Source organism: Hibiscus syriacus, unplaced genomic scaffold (assembly GCF_006381635.1).
Source record: "Hibiscus syriacus cultivar Baekdansim isolate YM2019G1 unplaced genomic scaffold, ASM638163v2 tig00110114_pilon, whole genome shotgun sequence".
Lineage (NCBI taxonomy): Eukaryota > Viridiplantae > Streptophyta > Magnoliopsida > Malvales > Malvaceae > Hibiscus > Hibiscus syriacus.
Window position 1 is genome coordinate 2,674,312 of NW_024062594.1, and position 13,972 is coordinate 2,688,283.

The following is a 13,972-nucleotide window of genomic DNA, read 5'->3' on the forward strand; positions in this document are numbered from 1 at the left end:
CGACTCCAATCCACATTTTTCAAGTCGAAGCCCAATTCCGGGGCTCAACCGAAAGACGGTTGCGACAATAATAATAATAATAATATGAAATTCTCTCTAAGCGATGCCTTCCATTTGGTGTTAGATGTGTCATTTTCAATGCATGAACGTTGATCTTCATTCTTCAATGAGAGGTTAGTACATGTTAATTCTTGTACAAGGTTTAAGGTGGATCAATTTCTTAACGTTACTATATATGATGCTCATTTGGATTTATATAATTGTGGATATCTTTAGGACTCATGTCTTGATACTTTGAGATGGTGACGACGATAAGTGTGAAAAAATCGATTATGAAAATATAAAAAGTGTGACAAAAAAATAAGATTTATGTAATTTAAATCGTTTAAATTTATCTACTTGTTAATTATAAAAATTGTTAATTATAATGTGTCACGTCAACTCTACTTAATTTTTATCTACTTGGTTTTTAAATTCTTTTTAGAAATGTCCTCTAACGTTTACAAATGACTTGTAGTCATTAAAAAATTGTCGGTGGAAAAGATCATATCACGATCACACACTTTGACCGGATCAAATCTACTTAATTTTAAAAGTTGGTCACTTAATATAAAATTATTATATAGTCGTCTATATTTTTCAACAATAATTATAATTTATAACCAGATATAACTATGCATTTCATTATTCTATTGATGAAATTTGAAATTTAATTCTTTTATTTTAATTCAGAGATAAACCCCTCAATCATGTACCTATTATTCATTAAATTAAGATTTTCATATATCAGTAAAGATTGGTTCAAGTGATAAGCAATTTGATATCGTTTAAGTAAATTTTAAGTTTGAATCTATGTGTACGCAGAAAATCCTCGTTGAGAGATTCATCTACCAAAATCATGTGTGCAACATGAGTCAGTCCGAATTAGACAATACAAAACCCTGAGAATCATGAGGGTAAAAAGAAAAATATTAAAATTTTAATATGGAAAATGAAGTCATGTTTAATTTTTTTTCACACTATATTTATCCAACTCGTTCATTAAATTAGGGTTTTGATATTAAAGAAGAAGAAAAATTATAAAGTCGTGTTTAATTTGTTCACGCAATATCTATTCAACCTATTATTCATTAAATTAAGACTTCGATGGAGGAAGAGATAAATTTATAAAGTTGTGATTAATTTGTTCACGCAATGTCTACCTAAACTTTTTATTAATTAAATTAGAGTTTTAAAATAAAAGAAGAAAAAAATTTATAAAATATAAATTAATTAATCATAGTCCAAATCTAATGAAGCCAGCAAATCAATTGTCACAATTTAACTAAGATAGAAAAATACAATATAAATAGTTTGACTTATCAGCTTCTATACAAATAAACCAATTATCAATCATAGTCCAAATCTAATGTCTGAGCAGAAGAATTACCCTGGAAGTTAAGATTATTATAACTATGAGACCCTTGATGAATATATTAAAAAAGAATTTAGAGGAGAAAATATAATAATCATTCAGTGCGTACATTTAATAGTTTTTTTCTTCTACAAATATTAACGGTCATTTGTGTGCGTGTGAGATAAATATAAGGTGAATATAAAGGAAATGTTCTTAATCCTTTGAAAATAAACGTTCATATTTCTATATATGTGGTATTTGGCTATGAAATCTTAAGGGATAACAACAAATTCCTTAACTACTAAGGTCGTTTGCTTCGTGCGACTGCTCATGTGTTTGTTTGTATAATTTATTAAAAGAATGTTGACTAAATTATTTATATTATAATTCTATTGTCATTGATAATTTTTTTGTTGTCAATTTTTTCAAACTTCCCTCTACTATTTTATATATTTTAATTAATTAATTTTTTAAATATATACGTAGAAACTAATTTATTCGATCTAAGATATTAAACAAACATTCAAGGACCAAATTGGAAACTTATGAAACTTAAAGCAATTACTTGATTTCAATTATCAAAGCATAAACTCAATTTACAAACATCTATTTGATTTAAAACACTTTTATACTAAAGATATCAATGGTAAATGCTAAATTAATGGTTTAATGTCATTCAAAAACTTATTTTTCGGTTTTAGTCACAGAGTTTTGAAACTCTTCAAGATTATCAGAACTACTAAAATTTATGGAATGAAAATATTGAAACTTAGTAAGGGGAAATGATCACGTGCGGCACCTTAATATACGGCTTAAAAAAGGCGCTATCAGTTTTGTTATTATTTAAATAACAAAACCGGTAAAAAAAATTACCGGAAACGTTACTATTTCTACCGGTTTTATTATTATTTGGCATTTTACCGGGTTTCTTAACAAAACCGGTAAAGCGCTACCGGTTTTGTTGTTTTTTTACCGGTTTTGTTATTGTTGGTTATTTTACCGGAAATATTAAAAAACAATGATGTTTTAGGTAGAAATAATAATGTTTCCGGTAATTTTTTTACCGGTTTTATTATTTAAAATAATAACAAAATCGATACCGTCTGTTTTTAGCCTTATATAAACGGTGCCGCACCGTAGAACTTCCCTTTAGTAAGGATATCGATATTTTCACAAGAGCTTTGAAACGTTCAATTAGAGATACTTTTATTGTAAATTATAGAAAATATCATTTTAGTCCATGATTAATTATCAGTATATGTAGCGTGCTTGTATAGTATCGATACTGGTTGAAGGTATCAATTCTCTAAAATATGCTTGAACTTGGGATTAATAATTTAGTATTGATATCGTACATCTAGTATTGATGTTGTTATGAGACAATGTCAATACCACATGAATAGTATTGGTATCAATAATACTAAATGTTTAAAATTGTTCAATTTAATTCATGATTGATGAGGATGATTATAAAATGATTAATTTGTTGAAACAATGACTACCTAACTCTTTTATTCATTAAATTAGGGGTTTAAAAATAAAAGAAATAAATATATAAAATCATAATTAATTTTTCACACGACGTATGCTCAACTCGTTACTCATTAATTTTTCAGTTGACCTTCTTTTGCTCAAAGTCGTCATAAAGCTTTAATATTAAGGAAGAAATAAATTTATAAAATTATGATTAAAAGAAAGAAATTTATAGATTCATGATTAATTTGTTCATACAATGGCTACCTAACCTATTATTCATTAAATTAAGGTTTTGGTATTGAAGTAGATATAGATTTATAAAGTCAACTTTAATTTGTTAACACAATCTCCACTAACCTATTATCTATAAAATTAAGGTTTGATAACTAAGGATAGCATCAGCCTATGTTTTGTTATTTATGCTTGTTATAATAATAATAATAATAAGAGAAGAAGAACAAGAAGAAGGAATGTAAATTACATGTTAATACTTAAACTATTATTTTTTCCATTTTGGTATCTATTTTGTCATGCTTGTTATAATAACAACAATAACAATAATAATAATAAAGAAGAAGAAGAAATGTAAATTACATGTTTAGCAGTTAAACTATTGTTTTTTTCATTTTGTATCTAAATTTTATTTTATTTTTAAAAATCATACATAACGTTTAGTTTAGGTTTAATTTTAGTACCCGCCGTTAAAAACTTAACAATGATATTGATAAGTCACTATAAGGTAATGCCACATCATTTTTTTTAAATGTCACGTCAGCGGTTCTATTAATTTTTAATAGCGGATACCAAATTGATATCTAAACTAAACGTTAGGTATAATATTGAAAACAATTAAGCATGGGTACCAAAACAGAATAAAAGTAATAGTTTAGATACTAAACGTGTAGTTTATGCTAATAAAAATAATAAATTATTATTATTATTATTATTATTATGAAATTCTTTCTAAGCGATGACCTTCATTTGGTGGTTGATGTGTCAATTTCAATGCAAGAGCATTGGCCTTCATTCCTCATTGAATTACAAAGCCAGCCGGATGCTGAGGCCTTGACCTATAAATACCCATTGCAGGCTCATCCATTCTCTGTGTAGCAGAAAGAAAATCTGTTGAGAGCTTTGTGTTTTGTTCTTAAAATTTCCGAAAAATGTCGGGTCCTGTAGATTTGGACATATTCAGAGTTTGTTACTATATCGACAACAAAACATCAACTGATTTCGATGCTTTCTTGGTGAAAAATGGAGTCGAAGATCATGAACAACGTTTACAAGCACCTGCCGGTAAGAAAACAAAGGTTTCTTTGCTTCTTGGACCGGATACAAATAATTGTGTTCGGATTATGAATGCTAATATGCGGATTGTTATGTGGGACGACTTTCATCAATCATTTGTAGGTCAGCATTGTATTAATATAGTACATAATGATTATAGCAGGTTAATACATGTTAGTACTTGTACAAGGTTTATGGTGGATCAATTTCTTAACGTTACTATATACGATGATCATTTGGATTTATATAATTGTGGATATCTTTGGGACTCTTATCTTGATACTTTGAGGTGGTGACGACGATAAATGTGAAAATATCGATAATGGAAATTTGAAGGGTGTGAGAAAAGAATAAGATCTATGTAATTTAGATCATGTAAGTTTATCTATGAGGGTTGTTTTAATAATTTTCTTCTTCTTATCTTATCATCTTATAGAAGGGCTTTTGGAGGAAGCTTTGCGGTATGATGTGGTTGTATGTGTGTTGTGTATTGTAATCAATAAAGTTGTATGTGCATTGTAATGAATAAAATATATGATTTTCAAAGAAAAATACATCTTTATATTGTTTACTCGTATATCATTGATATTGTTGTTGGGGCTGGGTAATTTGGGTCTCAATGATATTGGACTGATCGATAATGGACCATTAAAAGATATCTATTTTTATTTGGTTTAATGTACTATTTCCCCCCTAGCGTTTGTATGTTTTCCCACTTAATGCTTAAGATTCCTTTTTATCAATAATGATTTTAAAATATACAAAACGTTACCTATTCTATTCGAAAAAGTAAGACCTATTAAAAAAAACATTTTGTCAATCAAAACATCTACCGTCAACTTTAGCTATCCATATCTCGTGCAAAACAGGTAGGCAGCCAGTCTACTCCAGCTTTATGATCATTATCACTTCTTCAAACTCGACAGTCTGTCGCAGGAAGTAATCACCATATCTTTTAACTGGCTTGGATTCAACAACATGAATCATATCATCACCAATGTAGAAGTCCAAATCAGCATTTGAGATGATCTTTCCATCAGAATCAACAGCATGAGTTTTGTGCTTGTACGTAAACAAGATACCCCTCAGAGTGGGCTCATCCACTTCATATAGAAACAGCTTCAACTGAAGTCTGTAGGCATCCTGGTTGTAGTTTACAAGGGGTTCCTCAAAGCTAGGCGCTGAAGGTGTAATGAACTTAGGACATGCATATGAGAAGAGCTCGTCGTAGATGGCAAAAGCTTCGTCATCATATCTTTGCATCCTAGACATCTTTTCACCATACTTCTCTCGCAACTGAGAGTTCACAGTCTCCTCAACTAGTTTTGCTTGGGGACACAGTGAAAGACAAATTGCCAGCAAGGCATACATCTGTTCATTCTTTTTCATTATTTGTTCATACGGGAGATTTCTGATGATATTGCTTTGTCTTGTAAATATACAAGAGATTAGGAGAATCTTACTGAATTCACGAATAGCCTCCACATACCTACGCATCATAAGATTGGCAAAACCATAATGATAAATGGTAGCAATATGACTTCTTATAACGCTGGTGTAAACACCTTGTTTACTAATTTCAATAGGATGCAGGCACTTCAGTCCGGTTTGGTAACCACCCAGAAGACAATGAACTCGCAACAAACCCACCATACTAAAGTATCCCAACACCTTCAAGACATTGCTTCCACCACTGTAATCATACCCATCAGTAGCAGTAAATTGTTCACCACCCTCCTCCTGCTTCAATATCTGAATAATATTTGACTTCTCCACAAACGCTTGCAAGTAATTGAGCACCCCATGATCATTCCATGCCTGGTCAAATTGGCGGAGAAGAGCAATTTCTTGCTCAGTTTTGTTCTTCATTTTAGCCCTGTATTGACAGAAATTTTGGAATTGGTATACAAATTCATCCACCATGTCCCATAGCCATTGATTTGGTAATTGCATGTGAACTACCCTCTGCAACACCACCTAAAAGAGGCTACAATAATTATCCCAAGAATCAATCCTCTGCTTGAGAGAGGAGGATAGGCGAGCATAGAGGTGGTGAAACCACATCTCACGGTAAAGAAGGCAAAATACTTGGTCGTTATCTACGTAATGTACGGAATCGACGGAGGGCCAAGGAGTGTCTTTAAAGAGACGAACAGAGAGCGTTTGGAACGAGATCTCATACTTCTGGTGAATCTCATACACATTTTTTCTCACGAATGTGACGGTAAAGGTGGACAACAAACGACTTAATGGAGTCGGGGACAAAGTTCAGGTCGTAGCCAAGTCTTGGCGGTTCACATTGTCGTAGCTACCTGGAGCCTCCTCGTAGTCGTAGTTGGCTGCCATGGTTGCAGAAGAGCGTAGCTGAGGACCTCGACAAAGAGATATGGGATGAGAATATGATGCATTCTGAATAATTTTAAATATTGATTTTTTTATTGTTCCCTAATAACTGACTTGTCATAATTGGATTAATAAATGATAGTTAAAGAATGAAATTTGTATTAATGTTTGTTTCAAATGACTAAAAGATTATATAATAATTCAAATTTAATCGGATTATATGAGATAATTTGAGGTGTTATATTGGGTGACCCATAGATATGAGGATGCCCACATATGCAAAAGGTTGTGTCCTTGGTGCATGAGTGTGCGGCGAGGAGTGCAATGTACCAATCCAATCCGTGGACAGAAAGCATTTCTGGTTTTAAGATGAAACTTAAATCATTTCTCAAATAAAAATGTGTTATCCGTCTAATGAAATAACAATAACTCTCTAGGCAAGGTCAAGCTTTAAAACAATGGAATCTTGATTCAAGTTTGGCCTGAAGCATGTTAGGCTTGTAGGCCTGGGTCACCCCGCCGATACCAATGGGATAAATATATCATAGCGAGAACCGCCCAAAAGCCAATTTAAATTCTTGTCCAATCCACATACAAAACTTTTAACGTAAAAGAACATTGTGGCAAAGAATCCACCTTCTAAATTCACATTGTCCGTCATATCCGTGTCTTCAGCCATTATTATCTCCATATCCCTGATATCTCGCTTCAAAACGTTGCCAAGCCTCGCAATGGCCTTCGTTTGCTGTTGTAATACCTATTCCCCAGAAAAGATTATTCATGGTCAAGTCACAAAATGTCTAGATACATTATGCATTATGGTTGTTAGTCGAACTGACAGTGTACTTTAAAACAAAATGGCATGAATGCTCTTTTCATAACTCCCCCTGCCCACGGAAGATGTAGAGTGCAGAAAAGCTTATAGATTGGTCGGTCATACCTCCTGCATATCAGCAAGACTCTGCTCGTGTATTTTAGTCGATCCTGGAAGATAAAGAGATCCTCCAGCACCAATAGCATTTGCTTGAACACGAGATTCGGCTAGTAGGTTTTGAACCCTCCTAGAAAGTTCTGCTCCAGATCCTTTCAACTGTTATTGCATCTGCTTATCAGTAAAAGATCTTGATTATAGTATAGCAGCAAATACAGAAGTAAAGGATCAGAGGATAGGAATATTAGCCTGTCTAGTTATTGTAGCCAACTTCTCAGCCAGTTCAACTTCCCCTTTCATTAGAGGCACACGGCAACCCTTACCCTCTAATGCTTCCACTATTCTCATCATCTTTATGGCCATCATACAACAAACAAAATCAATATAAGTACACTGACCACGCTCCTAAGGCAGTTGTATCAAGCACATTCTCTTTTCCTTTTTCCTCATTATTTATTTATGAGTTTTGGGAGTTGGGGGAGGGCGTGGCATCAAATAAAAAAGAAACATGAACAATAAACTTCTCAACAAAATTATGTTTCTGATCAGCTCTTAGGTTCAGGCCAATCATTTCTAATAGATGCTAAAAAAGAATTCAAACTTTGTCTCACCCGTAAGAGGCGTCTTTGGACTCTTTACTCCTTTTGTCTCATTCTCTTGATCCATGGAAGAGTTTCAGCTTGAAAATGCCTTTGAAGCTACCAAATAACATAGAATGTGAAAAGCATGCTACGGAGAGTAATCTATTGAAACTCATGGAGAATACAATACCATTTTCACATTGCTCTGGGTCATTCGCAACCTTTCAGCATCTGAAAGGATTACTTCATCTTGTAGCTGCAATAATCAGCAAAACGAAATGTCAAATAATTTAGCCTACTTAGAATTCCTACTCTCACAAATATAATTGACTCAAAATGAAAAAGCATAATCACTGGTAAAACCAAGTCTTCTGGTACATTTAAGTACCCATAGAACTTCAAAAGTACAAAAATTGTGTACAGTTGGCCATATTCATTATTGTTACTTCCAAAAACGTGCAACATACAACATTGTTCATCTATATCTCTCCCATTTCAATTGCAAAATATTCTTTTTTATCCTTATGCAACAACTTTCAAGGTTCCATTACATTTCTAACAGCTAGAGGTACTGACAAACAAAATCCACCATTTTAGAAACACAAACACACAATAGCACATGAGATTTTTCCCATTAATTAATTAGATCAGGACAAGTCTTTCTAAAATTGGCATCGTTTAGTTACGATACCAGTTTCAAAATCTTATAGAAATCCATACAGTTGCTACTAGGACCATATCTGACCCTGAACAAGCTGAGGTCACAGTCTTTCCCGATCAGAACTCTCCATACCCTCGAGTTTTGCCATAGCCTCCGCCCACGTTATCTACAAATGTAAACTATCACCCCACCTTAGTGGAAGTAGAACTCCATGAACCCAACAAAAATGAAGATAAAGGTAGTAGTAAAAGTTTACATAAGTAAATGCTGGTGAACTTAAATCTGATACACCGGCTGGCTTTCCCCTGAATTGCGGGTCCATTACACTAAACAACAAATGCCTAACTTAGCCATCAGTAGACACGCAAACCATCTGAAACCTCATTCTGGGTCTTTATCGAGTTCCATGGATTGAAAAAGAAAATCATCAAATTAAATTATTCCAGGTATTGCATTTCTCATAATTAGATATGCACACAAAACAGAAACAATGTAGCTTCAGGGTACAATATCTACAATTGTTCATCCTCTTGAATTGAATCAAAAATCAATTCAAAGTAAAATTAAGCACTGGGACAAAAACAAACCTTGAAAGCATACTTAGGGTTCCCAGGCTCCTCCTTGTAAGCATCCACAATCGCCTAGAAATCAAACAGAAAAATCAAGAATCAAATAATTGTTATCTAGGGTTAGGGTTTAACACTTTAAAAGGAGAGAAATTACTTGAATGTCACGATCGGCGAGAGAGAAGGAGAGAGGAGCAACGGGAGCCATTTGAGTTGTCAATTGCGCATTGGGGAAAGGAGTGGCGGATAACGTATTCTGGAATCCGAAACCACTGGAAGGTGCAGCGATGGATGGCTGTTGTTGCTGAAACAACGGAGTCTGTTGCTGTTGCGTTTGAGAAGCGAAAGGAGTTGAGAAAAGAGAGGAGCGGCCAAAGCCGGTAGCGAAAGATGGTGTTGAAGGAGTTCCAAAAGCCGGTGTCGAGGACGGAGTTCCAAACGCAGGTGTCGAGGGAGGAGTCCCAAACGCAGGAGTCGAGGGAGGAGTACCAAATGCCAGTGTGGAAGAGGGAGTCCCAAAGGCAGGAGTGGAGGAAGGAGTGCCGAAGGCGGAAGTAGAACCTTGAGCTCCGAACAGGAGACTAATGAACTCATTTCTTTAAGGTGAAGGCGCCATTCAAGAACGAGGCTACACACTTTGCTTCAGTTTTCCCCACCGGAGTATTTTCAAAGTAGGGTAAAATATGTAAATTGTCCATCGAATATAAATTGCTTTTTGTTTAATCTTTAACTATGAAGAATTTATAAATTGATTATCCGATTATTCATAAGTTATAAATTAATCAATTTTTATTAAAAATAAAAAAGTTGACTGCTAACCTACCGTCTAAAATTAGATAAAATTACTTTTTATTACACTTACTTTTTATGTCAATTTCAAGAAGAGACTAGATTTTTTAAATAATATCAGTAATTTAAATTTTGACATTATGTATGAAGAAAACTACTTAATCTAAATTAATCAATTAATATATTAAAAATTAACATTTATAAAAAAATTCCAAAAACATATGTAGGAAGTTTTTTATGGGCACATAGATCTGTTGTTCCTATTGGTGGCATAGCTGTTGATTCTAGGTAATCTTTGGACTTCAGTCTCGGTGCTGCTATTTTCCCGTTGTCGAAGGAGAAACTAAAAATTGATGAAAAAATTAAAAAGACAATAAACGTTTATAAATTTTTATGAATTTCATGCTTAAATCCAGAATCTCAAAATATAACAACTATCTCTTAATCATTTGTACAATTATTGTCATTTTAAAATACGACAAATCAAAAGAAAATTAACATTCAATCGAACCATTCGACGATATTTGTCTGTAACATTTTTACACACCAACATATACGTTGGGGGTCAAGTGTAACCTTAAAGAAACATATCAAGTTCAGAGATCATTTTCTGTCTTAAACTTGATAAATAATAATCATTTAAAAAAAAGTTTCTCAGATGACATTAAACTAAACATGGGTTAGAAAACCAAAAGAAAATGTGTTGTAAAAACTCAGAACCTCTTCAAAAATTGGAAAAACAAAGGTGAAAACAAAAGCACCTAAGCTTGGGTCTTCTTGGACTTGCTAGCTGCCAATTGAGTCTCGGGCTGAAAACAAAAGATGATTATCATCAACAGAAACTTCAGAAAACAGCATAGTTTACGCAACTTTACATTCATTTATTATATTTTTGAAACATTTACCAATTACTACCAAAGATATTTAAGTTTAAAATGGTTACCTCTTTCTTGACAGGCTCTTCCTTCTCAGACAAAATTAATTCAACGTGGCAAGGGGAAGGCATACAACCTGGGAAAAACAGAACACAATCCAATTAACACGAGACATAAACAGAACAGTCTCCATACAACATTAGGTGCATGGTTTTAATACTTACGGTTGATTCTTCCATGTGCACGCTATGTACGACACCTTTGTTTCTGAGCCTGGTTTACTTGGATGTGAGAAATATAGAGGGCATCAACGTCCAAACCCTTAACCTGAGAAATTGACATCAAATTCTTAGATGTGGAAAACAAAAATTGATGCAAACTCAACCGACAGACTAGGCATACCTCCGCGTTGCTCTCTGCTTTCTTCAGCAAATCTAGAATAAACTTGGCAGATTTTACAGGCCAGCGACCTTATCCGTTAGAATGTCTGTTCTTCGCCTGAGCAGTTCGACCAACACCACGACAAAAGCGTCGGAATGGTATGGCTTGCTTGTGAGCCATAACGTCCTCCAAATACCTCTTTGCCTTACCCAAAGGCAACTTTCTGATGGCAAAAGCTGTCTCCCTTGTGTTCTATAAAACCAGAACCCAGTATGAGCCTCATTGTTGAGCACCAGCAAACAGTTACAGAACAAAATTGGCAACAAAAAACAAATGAGATGCAGAGTAATATATCATAAAACCAAACTGAACATCAACACAGATCGAGAAACAATTGCACTCAGTATCATATCAATCCAAAAACTAAATTCCTTGCAAAGGATTACAAAATATAGCATCATTTACTGAACCTTCAGGCACCAATAAAATCCAGAGGTTCACCTAAGAACAATGCACAAGTAATTTTCCTGAAGTTTACGAGAACCTGGTTCATGAACGGCAACAATATCCTGCTTTTTTATCAGGTTTAAGAATCCAAAAATTAAGCCAAAAACCAAACCCAACATCAAAACATCCCAAAAAACAATTTTACTAATATCAAATCCATCCAAAAACTAAATTCCTTACAGAGGAATGCAAAATCTAGCATCATTTACTGAACCTTCAGGAACCAATAAGAACCATAGGTTCACCCAAGAACAATGCACAAGTAATTTTCCTGAAGTTTAATAGAACCTAGTTCACGAAAGGCAACAAGGCCCTGCTTTTTTCATCAGGTTTAAGAATCCAAAACTCGGCCTAAAACCGAACCGAAAAACATCAAGACACCTCAAGAAACAATTTAACTAATATCATATCAATCCAAAACCTAAACTCATGACAGAGGAATACAAAATGTAGCATCATTTACTGAACCTTCAGGCACCAATAACAACCAGAGGTACACCCAAGAACAATGCACAAGTAATTTTCCTGGTTTACGAGAACCTAGTTCACATAAAGCAACAAAGGCCCGCATTTTTCATCTGACTTAAAAATTCAAAATTCAGTTTAAACCAAACCAAACAACATCCTAACTTCCTTACATAGGACTACAAAATGTAGCATCATTTACTGAACCTTCAGGCACCAATAAAATCCAGAGGTTCACCCAAGAACAACGCACAAGTAATTTTCCTGAAACTTACGAGAGCCTAGTTCACAAAAGGCAACAATGCCCTGCTTTTTTCATCAGGTTTAAGAATCCAAAACTCAGCCCAAAACCGAACCTAACAGCATCAAAACACCTCAAGAAACAATTTAAATCATATCATGTCAATCCAAAAACCAAATTCCTTACAGAGGATTACAAAATATAGCATCATTTACTGAACCTTCAGGCACCAATAAAATTCAGAGGTTCACCCAAGAACAATGCACAAGTAATTTTCCTGAAGCTTACGAGAGCCTAGTTCACTAAAGGCAACAAGGCCCTGCTTTTTTCATCAGGTTTAAGAATCCAAATACTCAGCCAAAAATATAACTATAAACGTAAACAATGCATCATAAAAGGTTATGAAAATCCCAATAACAAACCTCTCCCAAGCAAAGAAATAAACAGAGAAGTTCCACAGCAGTCTTTAATCATTAAATATGATAGCAAATGAAAGTATATATGCATTGAAAAAACTACAGTACCAAGTTAATCTAAATCTAATGTAACAATCACTAATTACCGTCAAATGAATTTTTTGGAATCTTCAACCAAAATCCAGAACTTTGAATCAATAGTTACGTCAGATTATATAATACCTTGAAATGAACCCTGAGACCAGAGCCCCTTGCCTTACAAACTGCAAAAAAAAAAATCATTAGTTTCCATCAAACAAATCTGGGTTCATAAACAAAAAGAAGATAAAAAGCTCAAAAATTAAGGAAAAATGAGACGTTACACTTGGTGGGATTATCGGGCTCCTTCGAATACTTCACCTGAAAATAAAAGGGTTAAAAACAAAATCGAGTTCAGTGTTATATAGTCTCACAAAACAAAGAAGGAACTTCAAAATATAAATTGGGAAAACAAATTTAAGAGAAATGAACCATGGCGACTGATCTCGTTGCTGTCTGAGGTGTTTTGCTTCTGCGGATACGCCGAGCAAGGTAGAAAGCGGCGAAGAATGTAATGATTTGGACAAATATATTGGGTTCTGATTAGGGTTTTGGGGTAAGAAATCCGAAGTTCACAAAACGAAAGAGAAAATATATTTTTGTATGGTCCAACCCAAAATCATTTTTATGGGTCTAAGACTGTAGAGATCCAAATCCAACAACTGTTTTTTCAATTTAAAGATAAATTTTTAAATTTATTAAAAACAATAGAAATTTTTTTAAAAAATTAGATAATTTAATAAATTTCTTTTTTTATTAATTTATTGAAAACAATAGAGAATTTTATAATTTTATTTTATTTTTATTTTTATTCTTTTATAAAAAGTATTATATTTTATAAACTTAGTACATATTATGCGTTAATCAATAATTTATTTTTAAATAAAAATTAAATTTTCAATAAATAAAAAGGTTAAGTACAAGAAAAGTAACAGAATCCTATCATAGAAACCCAAAGGCATGAAGAAAAAAAATATAA

General features: G+C 33.4%; 5 non-coding genes and 3 pseudogenes across 5 annotated transcripts; all 8 read right to left on the bottom strand.

The window, feature by feature from the left end:
* Positions 1-5,038: 5,038 nt before the first annotated feature.
* Positions 5,039-6,505, bottom strand: LOC120215326 (annotated as a pseudogene).
* Positions 6,506-6,990: 485 nt separating this feature from the next.
* On the bottom strand, positions 6,991-9,939 carry LOC120215150 (annotated as a pseudogene).
* A 712-nt stretch (positions 9,940-10,651) lies between these two features.
* Positions 10,652-13,480, bottom strand: LOC120215063 (annotated as a pseudogene).
* On the bottom strand, positions 11,734-11,865 carry LOC120215405. Its single transcript, XR_005524947.1, has one exon. It is a non-coding gene; the product is annotated as a small nucleolar RNA snoR74 (small nucleolar RNA).
* On the bottom strand, positions 11,985-12,116 carry LOC120215406. Its single transcript, XR_005524948.1, has one exon. It is a non-coding gene; the product is annotated as a small nucleolar RNA snoR74 (small nucleolar RNA).
* Positions 12,239-12,368, bottom strand: LOC120215409. The gene has a single exon (XR_005524951.1). It is a non-coding gene; the product is annotated as a small nucleolar RNA snoR74 (small nucleolar RNA).
* LOC120215407 lies at positions 12,443-12,574 on the bottom strand. Its single transcript, XR_005524949.1, has one exon. It is a non-coding gene; the product is annotated as a small nucleolar RNA snoR74 (small nucleolar RNA).
* LOC120215404 lies at positions 12,697-12,828 on the bottom strand. Its single transcript, XR_005524946.1, has one exon. It is a non-coding gene; the product is annotated as a small nucleolar RNA snoR74 (small nucleolar RNA).
* Positions 13,481-13,972: the final 492 nt, after the last annotated feature.